The sequence below is a fragment of the Agelaius tricolor genome, unplaced genomic scaffold (genome assembly GCF_023055355.1).
Source record: "Agelaius tricolor isolate 1412-34295 unplaced genomic scaffold, bAgeTri1.0.p SCAF_5, whole genome shotgun sequence".
Lineage (NCBI taxonomy): Eukaryota > Metazoa > Chordata > Aves > Passeriformes > Icteridae > Agelaius > Agelaius tricolor.
In genome coordinates, this window is record NW_027269265.1 from 44838345 (window position 1) to 44852835 (window position 14491).

General features: G+C 49.1%; 1 protein-coding gene and 1 non-coding gene across 4 annotated transcripts in view; one reads left to right on the forward strand and one right to left on the reverse strand.

Annotated features, from left to right (window-relative positions):
• Positions 1 to 1100: 1100 nt before the first annotated feature.
• Positions 1101 to 1173, reverse strand: TRNAA-AGC (transfer RNA alanine (anticodon AGC)). Its single transcript has one exon. It is a non-coding gene; the product is annotated as a tRNA-Ala (tRNA).
• Positions 1174 to 1246: 73 nt separating this feature from the next.
• The window catches only part of LOC139590260 (USP6 N-terminal-like protein), a 76882-nt gene continuing 63637 nt past the window's right edge, over positions 1247 to 14491 (forward strand). The window contains exons 1-2 of one of the 3 annotated variants that reach the window (XM_071427651.1): positions 1247 to 1350; positions 13415 to 13496. The gene's annotated coding sequence lies outside the window, so the exon portion shown is untranslated. Of the gene's footprint in view, positions 1351 to 2067; positions 2290 to 13414; positions 13497 to 14491 lie in introns of those variants that run through there. The other 2 variants (XM_071427652.1, XM_071427653.1) reach the window with 2 other exon arrangements.

A 14491-nucleotide genomic window follows, 5' to 3' on the forward strand; every position in this document is an offset into this window, starting at 1 on the left:
AGGTCATTTCCTTATGCATGTAACCGAGGAAAGTGCTCAGAATTGTTTTCTTCCCAGTTCAGTTTGTGGTAGGGATGGAAATCCTGCCAGCTGAGTGTGATCCTATTTTTTTCCATGATACACCATCAGTTTTTAAAAACAGCTTCTCTTTTTTTAAAAGCTTTTGGTTGTTTGTTGTGGCTTGTTGTAGTAGAATAGGAGCAGAATGTGAAGCACTTGCTTGAACTTTGCACCTGGATAAATTCAGGGAGCAAGTTCTTGACCTTTTTTTAAATAAATGGCACCTACATCAATGACTCCTTGAGGTTTTTTGATTTCTTGCTAAATTTACAAACAAGTGTTTTGGCTCTAGCAGAGGCCTCCAGGTGAAGGGATCTCTAAAATCTTTCCTGCTCTTGGGTGGGATGAGAGAGGGAGGGATGGGGCCAGAGCTGTGTGCGAAGAACTGGATGCAGTGGGTGCTGCTCACTGTTGTGGCCTTGTCCAATGTTCAGTAAGGAAACAAAAGACCCTCTTGGATTGCCAGGAATACACAGGCAGTGTTCTGCCTGCCTTAAGCATGGGAAGGGCAAATGTATCTGTGTAACTGGGAGCAGGTGAGGTCACTCGCTCTGCTGAGCCTGGAGGAGACTGAGGGGAGACCTCAGTGCAGTTCCAGCTTCCTTGTGAGGGGAAGAGGAGGGGCAGACACTGATGTCCTCTCTCTGGTGCCCAGTGACAGGAGCCAAGGGAATGGCCTGAAGCTGTGTCAGGGCAGGTTTAGGCTGGATAGTAGAAAAAGGTTCCTGACCCAGAGGGTGGCTGGGCACTGAAAAAGACTCCCCAGGGAAGTGGTCATGACACCAGGCCTGACAGAGTTAAAAAAGCGTTTGGACAATGCTCTGAGGCACAGGGTGTGCCTCTTGTGGTGTTCTGTGCTGGGCCGAGAGTTGGACTCGATGATCCTTGTGCGTCCCTTCCAACTCGGCATATTCTGTGGTCTTTAAAAATGTCAAGGAAGCAAATAAGAACATGAGGGATTTAAAAAGGCAAAAGCACTTCTGCTGCGGGTTGCAGTGGAAGCAGGCGGTGGGCTGGCAACCGAGGGCACGAAAAGTAGCTGGAGAATGCGGGCATCGATCCCGCTACCTCTCGCATGCTAAGCGAGCGCTCTACCATTTGAGCTAATTCCCCGCGGCAGTTGTGGGGGCGCTCAGTGCAACCATGTTGACTTCTCGCGAGACGCCGTGCGCCGCCAGTTGTTCCGCGTCCCGGTCGGGGGTCTCAGTGCGCCTGCGCGGCAGCGCGACGGCCGGGGCTCGGCGGCGGGCCGGGCTGGGCGCGCACCGGGAGCGGAGGATGCGCCCCGCGGTGAGACCTGGAGCAGGAACGGGGCGGGAAAGGGAGTGGGAACGGGAACGGGAAGGGAATGGGAATGAGATGGCAGTGGGAGCGGGAATGGTGAGGGGCTGCGAAGGGCTGTGTGTTTGGCGGGCAGGATGCGTACGGCTGTGTTTGTGGGGCGGCGGTGCGTGTGGAGGTCAGAGCAGGGGCTGTAGCGCCCGGCACGGGCTCTGCCAGGGCCTGGGCTGGTCTTTGAGTCGCGGCGGGGCTGCGCTGAGCTCAAAACAGAACGAAACAACCAAACAAACCCCCTCACCCCCCGCCCCATAAAATATCGAGCCCCCAGCCCGCCCCCCCGCAGGCGATGAAGGGCGCAGGAGCTGCCCGGATGAGCCCGGTTACTGCCCAGGGAGGCTTCGCCTGCCCGGCAGCTCCTTACGGCCCTCGGGGCACCGAGCCCGCACCTCCCCCTGCGGGGGCTCGGGGTGACGCTCGGCCTGGCTGGGCGGCCCGGGAGCCCCCGGTACTGGCTGCCATCCATGCTGGGACATCCGGCTGGGTCCCTGCGCCTGGCTGGGACAGCCGGCATGCCCAAGAGCCTGGGTGAGCAAACCTGCTGCGGGCAGTTGGTTCTCCCCGCCTTGCCCTGCAATGTCTCCTTTGGAAACAACACCCACAGAAGTGAAATCTGGCACCGTGGTGAATCGTGAGGTCTTTTTCTCCAAGAAATGGTTCCGTTTGCTCTTGTGCTCCAGCTGGAGTAGAGTTAAAGGCAGCAATTTCCCTGCTGGACAAGGAAGGAGATGCTCGCTCTTGAGCAGGGAACTTCAGGTGCCTGTTGAAATGGCAGATGGGGGCATGTGCTGGAGTCTTCTGGGGAGCTGCACTGACCAGATGGGATTTTGGTGCCCATTTTGGATGCAGGAAAAGGAGATGCCCTCAATCAAGGGGTGCATAGCAAAGCAGGTGAGAGCATTGGGTCATTTCTCTGCAAATGCTATGCTGAGGAAGACAAAGCTATTGGTGGGCTTGCAGTGTTTAATTAAAGCTGTGTTCAGCAGTAGCAATATCCAGGACTCAGTTAAAAACCTGTCATTCTGGTAAATATCTTGCCTTGTGCTCAATCACTTTTCTTCCCCTTTGATGTTCTTTGTGTCAGACAAGACAAAACCCAAAAAGCGTTGATGGCCAGTGCAAAATACTTTCTGAACCGAAGTGATTACAGAATAACTTTGTTGTATAACCTTGGTGGTGGCTGCTTAACGCCTAGCTATGTGGAGAGCAGCAGAGTCCCGTGCTGAGCTGGCCAGGCTGCAGGCACTGATCCTGGTCACCAAGTCACTGCAATTCACTGAGCCAGCAGGGAATTTGGTGAAAGTGATGGGACTTGCTATGGCTTTTGCTCTCTCGAGTTCCTGGGTGCTTTACACATTGCTTTCCTGCAGTACTTTTCTACTTCTACCTTGGTTGTGTTCAAGCCATCATTCCATTGGTTTCAAAACCATTCTCTGCTCAATATTTCACCCTTCTTGTGGGATTTGCCTTAGTTCTGCCTGTGAGATACAAGTTACTTTTTCTGGATGAATTTGCTGAGCTATCCTCCTCCAGACTATGAATTTCTGATTAAACACTCCTATATATCAACAGCTTTGCAAATGAAATCGGTGCAAAACATTTTTTATTTATTTTACTTGACAGGTTTTGGGCTCTGTGAATGAGGTCTGCTTCTTGCAGAGTTTGCTTAATAGGTTCTCTGAATGGTATTTTATTGAAATACTTGGAATTTTAAATTTACTCCTCTTTTGTTCTTTTTGATGTGTTGCATCTTACTTTAAAGGGCTGGTGAAGCATGACCTCAGAGCTCTTCGGAAACTCTCCTGTCTCTCATTTATCGTTTTCACGGTTGTGAGCTTCCTTCTGTGTAGGGCTTTTTTTTTTTTTTGTCAGAGAGAAGATTGGCCAACAAACATGTTCTGAAAGACATGTTTATCTTGAAGAAAAAACCCAACAGCAACCAAACAAGCGAGCAGCCGCACCCATCCAGCAGTATGATTTCTTATCTTGGAGCTTGACTCATAATTTTGATGGCTCCTTACCCTTACTGGTTTTTTTGAAAAGAAAGTAGTTTTTGTAGCTATTCCCCTGGGGGCCACACTGGAGAGCACTGCACTTCTGTAATTTTTTTTTCTTGTGTTCTCCTGTCTCTTTTACATCGTCCTGAGCTGCAGAACCCCACAATCTTACCCCAGGCTTCTCTTTTTTTTTTTTTTTTTTTCCTTTTTTCTGATATGGAGTAAACCAGGAGATGCTTGAGAGTCTCTCCTGCTGAGGAATCTTACCTTCAATGCACACAACAGAGTTTCACCAGCTTGGCTTTGCTAAGTATCAAGCTGGCTCTGTGGAGCTGGAAAATGTGTTTCAGGCTGTGTTTTGCATAGATGCTCTCAGATGTGAGGTTTCACCGCCTGGGTGTTATATGTGTTTTTCCTGTCACGGGGCAGTCTGCCTCTGAATCATGTTGCTGGGAGCTCCTGGCAGAGCAAATGCAGGGGCAGGGGGAAAAGAGGATTGTCTTCAGCCTTGCTTCATCAACCCCAGCCACAGCCCTCCCTCATTTGTGCCTTGTTTGGTTTAATAACGGGGTTGTACAGCAGCTTTTCCCACAGCAAAACCTCTTTTCTCCTTTTCTTTAGAACTAAAATCACTGCAAAGAATGTGTGTTAAGGTGGACTTTGAAACTCAAAGCTTGTCAGTCCTTCACAATCATGCTGGAGTAATTCCTGTGCTTTCTTCTCCTTCATTTTAATTACGGGGAGAGTAGTTCAGCTCCCACAGCTCAAGCTGTTGAGGATATGTCTGTGCTCTGCAAATAAATAAACTTTGTGCTTGCTTTCCCCCTTCTGTCTTCCACTTGCTCTGGCAGAGCTGTGCTCCTGAACAATGCTGGGCAAGTATTGTTCAGGTTTTGGTGGATCTGTTTTGTCCTCGTGCTCCATCCATGCTGAGATTATAGAAGTTGCCTTGCAGGTGACTGGGAATGTACCACCTAAAGAAGCCTACAGCTGCTCTGTGTAAAGAACAGCCCCCACAGATGCTGAAGTTGCAGAGCTCTCAGTGCAGCTTTGGGGGAGGTTGCTTGTTGCATCCCCTTCAGCTCTCGGCAGCCTGGGACATTCCAGTTGTCCATTTTACTGGGTAGTGCAGGGATTCTTTAAGGGGCCGGTTCATGCCACGCTGCAGATAGCTCAGCATGGCACTGCAAGAGCTGCTGTGTGGTGGAAGGCAGATTTCTAGAATGTGCAAGATACTCTCGTGTGCTGAGCGTAGCAGTCTCGGCTGGTTTGCTACCATACACCTCCCTGTTTGAAGCAGCAGTGGGTATTTCTGAAGCAAATATTCAGACTGGAGTGCTTGCTCTGATTTTCTAGGTGGGTGGGTGCTCTCTGTAGCTGTGGGTTTGCTTTGGCACCTCAGCTTAAGGTATTTGTAGAGGGACTGGTGTAGATTGTCCCTAAGTGTCTGCCCGAGTGCCAGCCGGCTCCGCATCCCGCCCGGCTGCTCCTGCGCGTGCCATCCCCCTCTGCACTGCAGAAGAGCTAAATCGGGGTTGCAAGAAAGCTGGCGAGAAGCCTGGATGTTCCTAGAAAGATATTGATTGCCCTGGACAGTTCGGGGTTGTTCCTTTTGTTTCCCTGCCTCTCGTCACGGGGTCGGGCTCGTTCGGGCGGCAGCTCACTGGAGGATGGAGAAACAGTGCCGGCTTTGCGGGCTGAGGCTGGAGCGGAGCCATCCCAGCCCGCCTCTCTCAAGTGTTAAGTCTGAAGCAGCCTGCCTGGTAATTCCATTAATGAGAGCCTAGTGCCAGAGAGATAAATGTAATTCCACGGTAAAGCTAACGCTCTGGCTCAAATGGAGATGATTTGCTGGTTCTCCCGGGTGCACTGCTGTGAGTAATGTACTCCAGTATTACCTACAGACCCTGTTTAAAGTCTACATGTCACTGCAAAAACTGGGCAGTGATAAAAAAATCTGCTGCTAAATCTTCATGTGAGGAAATCCTTAGTTCTAGAGTGTAGCTGTCTCTCTGCAATGGGTTTTACAGGGAATAAAAGTTTCCTGCTTAACTCCTGACATGCAGGATGGCACCACGCTAAGCAGCCAGCTGATCCAGGAGACAGCTTGAATGGGCTTTGGCCAGAATGAGCTCTCTGTGTATAATCAGTGCAGAACAGAAATTATATACCCTTTGTGTGTCACACCAGAAAGCTTGCAAGCACCTCAGAGCCAGCCACCACAACTGCAAGTAGCACAAGCTTCTCTACATTTTTGGCCATGAGGTCCATGCTTGAATTCAGAGCTCACAGTCCTGGCTAGCTTGCTTTGATTTCTTTTTGAAGTAATTTTTTTCTGACTTCTCACTTTTCTTAGTTTGATTTGCAGATCACCTCTTCTTGTTTGCAGTTGTATAATACCCTTGTGGCACCATCATCAAGTCTTGTGTTGAAAAGAAATGGTTAATTGGGACATTTTTAGCTCTCCTTGTGGCTTGGATCCTGGAAGTCAAACGCAGGAGCCAGCACCATTCAGCTTTCTGCAGAGGAGTTCCCGTGCTGCAGGCAGCAGCTGAGCAGCTGTGTCTGACAGGGTGGGAGCTCAGAGTGCCAGTGAGCTCCAGTGCTATGCTACCCCAAAGTTCAAGCAAACAAATTACTTGCTTCATCTTTTGGAGCTTAGTGAAGGATTTTCCTTGTCATCAGTCCAAGGTAGGGAAAAAAAGTTCAGTGAAGAAGAAGGAGGTGCTGGGGATGCTCAGCCCCTTTTATGTCCCCATCACTCCAGCTTTGCCTGAGTGTCCATCACTGGATATCTGATCTCCTTAGGTAGGACTTGAGCCCCTGCTGGAGTCCTGACAGCAGAACTAAAGCCAGCTTGCTCAAAATGCTTGTTTGTTGGTGTGTTCAGCAGCTTGCTAGTGCCTCTTGCTGCAGGAGGTGTGGGGACAGTGGCTGGTTGAGCAAAGTGAGGTGTGTGCTTTGCTGGTGACCTAGGAGCAGCTGGGACAGCAGCCTAAGTCTGCAGCCTGCTCCTGCATCTCTTACTTCTCTTTGCAGCAGCTGTGCAGACATGCCTGCCTTCTTCATGCACATGCTGTGGGCCAATTCACTCACCAGAAATCAGGATCAAAAGCAGATTGTCCTGAGTTTTTAAATCTCCTGCCTCCCCTAGCCTACAGTGCTGTTCATTAATCAGTGAGGGGCATGCGTGTGAGAGCCATATCTGCCACTCACCACCGCTGTGGCAGGATGTTGGGGGGGATACTGTATCAGTCAGAGCTACTGCAGTTGCTCTTTAAAAAAAACTTGTTTGAATCATAGCTGACTGCAAAAGTTTTAGCTTAGTAGTGTGGTTTTCTCACCCCAAGTTAAATTTTTTGACTGTCTCCTTTCCTTCTTTAAAGCTCTGTCATCTGATGGGCTTGAGTAGAGCATGGTAGCACTGATAGCGAGTTATGTGTTCTTTCAAACATTTCAATACAGAGTAGATGAAGGAGCAGGTAGGAAAACGACCTGCATATTTAGAAATTCAGTTTCTTGAAAAACTGTGGTGCCTTGTACTTACAGTATCTCTCCTCCCTCCCCCTTCAGTTCCATGAGTCAAAAGTGATCATGACAGTGTTGATATATGACTGGGGGGTTTATCAGGAAGGATGTAATGTGTTCGTTCCTCTGGTGGTAACAAAGTGGGTCAGAAGTGTTACCTGTACTGTTGCTGCTGCTTATGATGCTAACCAGATATACTGAAATTAGTTCAAAACCTTGCTATTTGCTTTGCTCCTTGACTTGCTGTATAAGTTTCACTGGGAAACCTGTATCTGACCTGCAAGGCATTAATTTGTTTGGTGGCCCTTGTGGCCTAGATGCACGGTTGAGCCACCTTGGTGCTGCCAGTCTAGGTGGCCTGGCACTGGATTTTTTTCTTTACCAACATATTTTTGAGCCACATCTGGATTCCCATCAGGTTTGCTGCAGAGCTGACCAGGCTGACAGTAGCTATGGTAGACAGATACCCACCACTTGGCTCCCTTGGATAAAGGGCTGGTGGGACCATCACTTGACCTCCCAGAGATGCTCCAAATGTCTGGAGGCTGAGCAGAGCGTGGTGCATTGTCCTTCTGCCTGCCCTGAGCTTATGGTGTCAATCCCCCAGCAGGCTTAGCAGGGGTGACCTGATGGCTGTGCTTGGATACCTCTGTGTGGTAAAGAGATCTGGCTGTGGTTTGCTCAGGGCTTCCCATGCTGTGAGAGAAAGATGCCATGAGGTGCCACAGGTAGAACTTGAGCTTGAATTCAGAGTGGGAAGGGGGCATATATAACATATAGCTGAGAAAACCAATAAGCTTCACAAGATCTTAACCACTGAAGGGGCTGAACTTGTTTCCAGTTGATGTGATTAGTCACCTCCTAAAGTAGGGTGCTGTAATCCAGTTTCTGTGGAAAAAATTGCACCATACATGTGTCAATACAAGGGGTGGACTCAGCAAGTGTGTGTGTGCTTTCAGGCTGGCCTATAAATCCCTTCAGTTGTTCTAGCCTTCTATAGACTTGTGAGAACTCAGGGAGTTTTCTTTCCTGCAGCCTTGCCCTTGCCATGATTTTAACATCTGAAAGTCTGGATGGAAATTGTTGTCATCTCACCCTCTTGTGTCCCAGCACTCAGTCAGATGTCTGGCAGAGGCTTCATGGCAGCCAGAGCTTTTCCCTCCAGCAGACTGGAGGGAACAGGAGGGAGAAGGGGCAGGGGGCTGTTATCAGCCTCCTGTGTGTCCAAGGAAACAGTTTTTTAAGGTTTTTTGTCTTAGGTCTTTGTCTTTGGATTTTATAGGGATCTCTTCCCTTACTGCTTTCCTGCCTTAGGCACAGATGCCAGCTGAATTTCCACTGACCTCATCCTGTGGCATATCCAAGCAGATCAGTACTTGGGAGACTGCACATCACCTACAGCAGGGTGCTGGATCTGGCATGGGAACAGATGAATGGACTGAGAGGTCCATCCCCAGAGAGGCTGGGCAGGAGGGGTATTTGCCCCTGGGAAATGCATCCCTGGTCTTTAGTTTGTGGCTCAAACAATGTTTCTGCTGCTGGAAATGGCAGACTGAAATGAAAAGATTGGGTTAGCCAGTATCCTGCCAGAGCTCAGAGAGAATGAATTTAGCTGTTCTTGTTTGATTTCAAGAAACTGCAAATTCAAATGAGCAAAGAGGCTGTGCACCGGAGGCTGCTTCCGCTGCAGGCATCTGCTTGCAGAACTGTGTTGCAGGGTAATTCCTGCTGGTGCTGCAAAGCTGGTGGGGAAAGCAGAGCTGTGGCACGGCCAGGAGAGCTCTGTGGAGCTGCAGCTGAAGGGCTCAGCTCGCTTGATTGCTTTGGCAGCTCGTCTCTACTTTGAAACAGGTGTGGGCATTGCTTGCATCTGTTATCAGTGGTCACTGGTATCTTGGTGAGTGCAATGAGCTGCTTTTCCCTGCAAGCTGAGGAGCCGTGCTCTGCCCCAAGTCCCTGCTGCTGGGAGGTGGCATGCAGACAGCTGGAAGGTCCCCAGCCTGAATGTTGGATGTGTGACGTGATGGCTCGTGTGTCCTGCCTCACGTGAGCTCTGTGGTTACACCAAGCTGCAGCTGACTTCTGAAGCTCTTCTCGGTAAAAACTGACCTGAATTGATCCGTTGTGGTTTGTTTATTTATTTTTAAACTAAGATGCATTTCTGCAGAGGTGAAAGCTTGAGCTTTATTACAAAGTCTATGATTTTCTTAAGGATGCTTTGGGATATTTTGGGGGTGTGCATGTGGTCTGTGTGGTAACAGTTATCAGAAAAACTGGGAAGGGGTCAGCTGGAGATGTGTAGCTGCTCAATTGATTTTAATGCCATGGAAATTCAGTTGGAGTAACTGGGTGCTTTTTCTGGTGGGGGGAAAAAATAGAACTGTGTTAAGTGGATGGGCAGCTCTGGGTATTTCTGTGAAAGGCGTGTAAAGGAGGCTCGAATGTGAGTTTTTGAACTGTGCTTGTCTGTTCCTGTCAAGAGTTGGTAGTTTCAGGGGGAGCGCACAGCAACCATGGAAGGCAAGGCTTGCCTGGGGGCCCTGGGGCAGAAGCCTGTGTGACTAATGTTGTGTAACTCAGAAAAACAAGGCAGGATTACTCTACCTCCTCCCCCTCTGTAAGGAGCTAGTGCTGGGGAACTCTGTCTGACTGCTGCTGGGTTGCTTGGATGGGGCCTCTGGGCAAGCTGATGGATTGGTTCCCTCCACTCAGTGCAGCTTTGCAGCACATACTTTTTAGGTGGGGACTGTGCCTCTTGCTGGTGTTGGAGGTGAGGTGACTGGCTGGCATGTGAATGCTGGTGCTGGCAGCCCCTCTGATAGGTACCCTGAGCTGCACCTGTGTCTGCTGTAACCCCCCCATCCACACCTGTGCCAGAGGAGAGGCAGGGTGGGGGCTGAGGGGGCTCAGGCTTCCCAGTGCTGGGGACAAGGCAGCCTGAGGGGACCATGCAGGGCTGTGTTCTCCTCCCTCCACACTCTGGTGCTGTTGAAGTTGGTCACGTGTTGGGATGGAGGTCTGGCTTAGAGTTTGAGCCTGTGCTTTTACTTTTCCATCATTATTTTCCAGGGTTTCTCTGCAAGGAATTGGAAAATCCCCTCTATGGGCTGCCGTGACAGCCTTAGAACTATCCAGATGGATTTGAACTTCGGTGCTGCAAAGGGCTTTGCGTATTTATTTTCAGCTTCCTGCTGTCTGCTTTGCTTAAGAGCTTTTGCTAGATCCTTTGCATATGCTTGTCCTTGCTCCTCTGCTTCTTGAAACCATTTGAGAACACCCTTCAGCTGTGACAAAATACCTCCCTCCTCTCCCCCCCCAAAAAACATTCCCAATCCTCTTGGAGGAATTTTATTTTACTGCGGTGCCTTGGTAAGCTGCAAGGCTTGCACAGCTGTGGTGTGTTACTGTTTGGGTGCATCAGCCTGGTTTGGAGACCTCAGAGGGCAAATCACTGGGCTGTTTTGAATGGGTCTTTACAACAGGGAGTGACAGAGCATGCTCAGTAGTGAATGGAACTGTTAAACTGATTTTACATCACTTACCCCTGTGCAAACACAAATATATGATGGGTTGAAGCCTCATCTAGGTTTCCACACTCTGCCATCTTTCTGAGGTCATGCTTTTCATCAGCTTTAGCTGATCCCAGGCTGTTCTCCTGCCAGAAATTCTTCCCCTTCCTTATTTCTGAGATGGCTTCCAGTAGTGTAGAGATGACTGGGGTGTGTAGAAGTGGGGGGAGAGAAAAGGCAAGACTGCCTGTTGTGGCAGCAGAGGGTAGTTTTGGATCAGTTGAGCTGATGAGCATGTGTGAGTGGGCATGGTTTGCTGAAGAGCAGCTGTGTAGCCCCTGGTAGAACATGTCCTGCTACTACTTCAGTTTCCTTCCATGTAAAAGGGTGGCAAGGATTGCTAAGTGCATTAATATTTCTGGGAGGCTACAGTGTTGGAAGAGTCCTTTGTGGGGCACTGCTGACTGATGGCTTTGTGTATGTGCTGCCAGGGTTTGGCTTCCTGCTTAACCCAGGAGAGGTTTCCCTCTGGGAGGACTGAGCTTTTAAATAAACCTTCCTGCTGAATGTATCAAGGAGAATATTAGATGGAATATAAGGGAGAAGTTTTCTGTGATGAGGGTGGTGAGGCACTGGAACAGGTTGCTCCCAAAAGTTGTGGATGCCCCATCTTTGTAGTCACCCAGTATCACTCAGTCCTCTGCTGCCTTGCTTCATAACCTTTTTATAAACTCTGGTGAATCTTTGTGTGCTGCATTAGATGAAACAAAAGATTATTGTGTTTCTGCAGCACTACCTCAGTCTGCCACAAGCAAGGAGTCATCGTGGCCAAGGACACAGAGGGTCTGCTAGGGTGGTGGCACTGAGAAATACATATTTTGATGGACAAGTTGGAGCTGCAGGAAAGCGGCAGAGGAGCTCAGCTGTCATGTGTCATCCATGCTCTGCATTGCCTGGAGCCTGGTGGTGTCTTGGCGAGGAGCAGCCCTATGACAAGTGACTGCTGGACACTGTGAGAAGGAAGTTTGGGAACCAAGGGGGAGGCTGAGCACTCTGATTTCCTGGCACTCTGCTGTGTTTCCAGTATATTTGTCTGTTTTGGGACAACATGCTTTTTCTGAGAGCTGCAGTTGCTTTGGGAGGGCAAGCAGGCCATCTTCATATGGCTTTGATTAAATCCAGCAGCACTTAAGAAAGCTTCAGGCATCTCTTTTTGCCTTGCTTGGCAGTATTGGGAAGTGAGGACTTAGAAGTTTGCCAGTGATGTTTCTGCAGCGTTGTATAAGAGTAGGAGTTGTGTTGAGAAAGTTGTTAAATGGAAAAGGAACTGGAGGAGGAAGGGAGAAAACGTCGTCTCTATGGCTGCCATGTTGATACTCCCCATGTGCTGAGCCCTGGTGCAGGCAGGGGTAAATACCAGTGCAGATGAAGTCCTACAAAGGTAAAGCAGCCCCCCTTCAGATTTAAGCCATGTGAAGTTAAGGTATGATTTCCTTTCTTTCCATACTTTGATACGTAAGCTACTACCGAAGATTATTGGCCAGGTTGGATTTGTCCTGTTACTTCTGTCCTTGTAGAGCTGCTGAGCAGTGTTCATTTACTGGCTTCAAAAGAACAGCAGAAGACCCTCCTGGAGGTACATAACAGGAGTAAGTAACTCCTGTGTTTTGGTTAATGTAGAGCAACAGGGTGATGGAAAATTTGTGATTGAGGCTGGAGTCCAAGGTCTGTGCTGTGGTCTTGTGCACTTCAGCCAGCATTTTTTTCATACTTAGAAATGCCTTCAGCCCTTCCTTAATGGAAAAGGAGAAAGGGGAAAATGAGTGAGAGGGAGCCACAAATGGATTAGACTTTTCTCAGTTCTTTAAATACCAGTTGGCAATGACAGTTCTCTGAATCACCTGCAGAGACTGGGGAAAGCAAGCAAGTCTCTCCTTCTCAGTCCAAGGTAAACTGATGTGCTGCATGAGTAAGTTTTCTCACAGTACATAATGAGGTCCAGTTGGCAGGAAGTACATGAGACATTGTCAGGCTGATTCTGTACCTTCCTCTTGCTGGTTTACTGTTTTGACTAGAGATGTCTCACTATTTCCTTACCTCCCTCAACTTCCAGATGCTCTCTGTGTTACAGTGTGTCTGAGGATGGTCCCTCATCCACCATGTTTCTTTCTATCCCTGAACAATTGCACGAACAGGATGGGAAAAGTAAAATTACATTAGATGTGGTCACCTTTGCTTCAGTAATATTATCAGAAAAACTTCTCCTTGTGGCTGCTTAGAATTGTTTGCACTAAAACATTTCTGCTATCTTTTCTTTGGCATGCAGTAGGCACTTCAGATGCCCGAAGTAAAGTGTTTTTGTAGCCTGCAGAGGTGACTTTTGTCACAGCTCTTGCTCAGTGCTGGTTAAACATCTTCTGTGTGACTAAGGTACAAAAGCTTTATACAGCCATCAGTGGAAAATATGAAGCCTTTTTTATTATGAAACTATAATGATGAATCAATAATGATGATGATGATGAAGAAATGGAAGTGGCCTGGCTCTATCATGTGGGATTTGCCTCCTCTGCAAACTAGAAGAAATTGCACAGGTGCTGTGAAGCAGATCTTCAGTAGCATCTCAGGGAGCACAGTAGGGGCACTGTAGGTGATCCCTTCCATCCCATTTACCAGCCTCTTTTCTGCCCCTGCATGTAGATGTTATCTTCATTGCACTGGCTGTTGAGGAGGCTTTACTGGATGAACAGCCTTGGTTTGGGACTCATCATCTTGTCTTTTGCTTTGGCTTCCTTCTGTGATTTTGGAGAAGTCCCCTGACAGCCTCATGCCATGTACCTCTGCCATGATGCCAGGGCTAGCAGGAGTGTGTTCAGGGCAGGGACCTAACACCTTCCTGATTCTCGCAAGATTGCTTTGGCATCCTTCCTTTTCACCAGCCAGCTCATTAATGGCACTAATTACTATCCTCTCTAATGCTTACAGGATTTGCCAGTTACTGTACGCCGATGGGAATCGTGTTCTGGCTCCTTGACGGTGCTATAGGAGAAGCTGATGCTCTGCGCAGGTATGTGTGTCACGTTCCTGGTGAGGGAAAGAGGGGCTGCATATGGCCAGGGTGAAATGTGTGCAGGGTTTGCCTGATGGGTGTGGAATGGATCCTGTGGTGCAGACTGCTCTGCAGTGAATAGTTATTTTTTCCATCCAGAGGTTTTGTGAAAACACCCAGGCAGAAGATAAGGTCTGCATTTAGCCTTGCTGACAGCCCTCTGAGGAGAGGGCTGGAAACCAGCATTGCTGCAGAGCAGCCCGTGGGAGGCCGTGCTCTTTGCTAGCACAGGCACTGCCTTTTCCTTCCCGGAGCGCCAGCTGGGGAATCCCGGCCGGGCTCGCGGCTGCGCAGGGGCTGCTGCGCCTGCTGCTCAGCTGGCCTTTGGCAGCTCCCCCGCGGCGCGCGTCCCGAGCGCGGAGGGAGGGAGCTGTGTGCCTGTTGGTATCCAACCATGAACAAATCTGCTGTTGTTTTCTTAATGTATGGCAAGAACAGCCTGTAGCAGCTTATTCCTCCCTGGATAATTACTGCTCTGCTCTGCCACTGATTGCTCTCAGGAGCAGTGGAGTAGTGCCTCCCCTGCGCCGCCCTGTGCATCCTTTTGCCTGAGTTATTTGGTTTGTTATTGCTTTAAGGCATCGGTGCTCAAATGAAAAATCTAATCTGCGCTCTTTGCAGCTGTTTGACATTCTAAGTGCATTGCCTAAGTCAGTTGAAGTCCCTGAGATGCCAAACATGCTTTCAGTGATGCCCCTTGCTATGCTACAAGCAGATCTGCTTGCATCTCAATTTCAATTTCTGGATTACTTTGAGGAGGGAAAAATATAGGACTGGGTTGCAGTCTACTGTTGTATTATCTGGAATTGTGTTCACAGCTGATCAGGTGTGTGTGCAGCTGGAACTGGAGTGGAATATTTAGCCATCTGTGGTTGCTCGGGGCAGGTCTGAAAAGCAGGTGCATAATCCTGCTGTGGGAGTGTTAATGGGCAAGGAGGGTTGGCCTGGCACAC